This window comes from Pterocles gutturalis, unplaced genomic scaffold, assembly GCF_000699245.1.
Source record: "Pterocles gutturalis isolate BGI_N339 unplaced genomic scaffold, ASM69924v1 scaffold9993, whole genome shotgun sequence".
Taxonomy (NCBI): domain Eukaryota; kingdom Metazoa; phylum Chordata; class Aves; order Pterocliformes; family Pteroclidae; genus Pterocles; species Pterocles gutturalis.
The window spans coordinates 38611-40487 of record NW_010120478.1 but is presented as its reverse complement, the minus strand read 5'-3'; positions in this window follow the sequence as shown (position 1 = coordinate 40487).

Genomic DNA, 1877 nt, shown 5'->3' with positions numbered 1-1877 from the left:
GGAGACACTCCAGTAAGGTAAAAGGTTAAACATTGACATGTAAAGTTGGAAACAATCTGAAAAAAAAAAAAAAAGTCGTGCTGTTAGCTACCTGGAACTTTCACTTCAGTCACAACCGGTTCTTCACATTTTCCTCCCACAAGGGGTTACTTAGCGCTGAGATAGATCCTAGCGATTATTTCCTTTGGCTGATGTGCTTTTCAGAAAAGCAACCTCTTGCTTTGGTTGTGTTACTTACACCCCTCGCTTCTTTTGCATGCAGTTGGAATTTCAAGGAGCGCTCTCCCTTCTCCACCACCACAATGTAGTTATTGTCTCCTTTGGCTTGTCTTGGACAGCAGAGAGTTGGTGGGTTTTGATTTGGGGTTGTGTTTTTTTTTTTCAAGTGACTTTATTTTCGTTGCTTTGGTTTCCTTTTTTAAGAGTTTTACTCTAATTAACACCTTCTGCCGATGCACTGGGAGATTTCTTTCCCTCCCCCTCTATAGTCCAGCCTAGGCTTGATGTGTCTGTTTTTTCGATAGTCCAGAGTAGAAGTCCATCTGCTCTAGTGTTTAGTTCTCCCAGGAAGCTACAACAGGCCTTCTGGGCAGAAACTAATGTCAGTGTGACTTCTCTTCTGCCTGGGGCTTTTCGATGTTGCCCCCATAGGTATATTTTTGCCCCTTTTTGCTTCTAAATTTTGGTAGCATTCACTCCCTGTGTGCCTTATGTGTCCCACATCTGTCATCTTTATGCATTGCGAAAGTCTAGTTTGTTATTCAGACGTTGATTAATTATGGTCCCAGTCTTCTGCATAAAACATGAGCTTCATGGAGAGACACTCGTGAACAAATGCATAACAGAATTGAAGAAAAAAATAGTCCCAATGAGTCCCCTTTACAGAGAAATACAGATGCGAGACAGTCCATTGTTTAACATACAGCAACTGTTCCCAGGTCAACACTTCCAAATGTAAGCCATTACCCCTCCAAACCTCTGCCATGAATCGAGAACGAGCGTGTAGCCAGGCTGGATTTTTAAAATAAAATTTCAGTGATTTACAAATCAGCCTCGAAAATGCTCTTTTCAGTTCAAGGACATCAAAGTGACATGTTTGGGAAGACAAGAGGACTCTGGCATATCAAGACCTGATACACTGTCACACGAGTAGGGATGTGGTCACCTCATCCCTGCATTCACTGGTTCGCATCGCTTCCAGAAGGTCCAGTTGTCAAAAAAAAAAAAAAAAGGAGAAAAAGAAAAAAGCTTCACATCCAAAACTAGGGGTCAAGTCCAGCCAGACTTTTACAAGGGCACATTCTTCTTCTGGGCATGTTCAGTGATCTAATCACTGCTTCAAATTTCATGCCTAAATTCTGTCTCAATATCAGGAAGGATTTAACTGGATGATTTGCCAAGGAAACAACACATTTTCCCTAAAAACTCTTTGATTCTTGATCCGTGAGACAACAGCCCAGCAGTGCAGTAGGCAGGAGTGTGCCCGTGCGGATCGCCTGGGTGACAGCCTCTGATGCTGCTCCGTTCCGTGGGTGGCAGAGCGGCTGGCACAGTCCTGTTCTGACCCAAACTTCACCTGTCAATTTTTTTCCCTTTTCCAGTATCAAGCAATTTGGGACTGTTATGCTCGCAAAAGCGAAGGATTATTTTCAGTACCTCTTAGACGCCGCCTTAGTTTGTTATCATCCATCACAGCCCAGCGACTGCGCATTTCTCTCCTTTTTTTATTTTTCTAGGCTTTGCACAAAGTTCTGCAAAATATCACTTCTGTCCTCAAAACTAACAAGTAATGGAAGAACGCTTTAAATTGGTTACATCAAGAATCTTAGCTTCAGAAAGTAATTTTCAATCAGTAGTACGTATAAGAAGTAATTCAG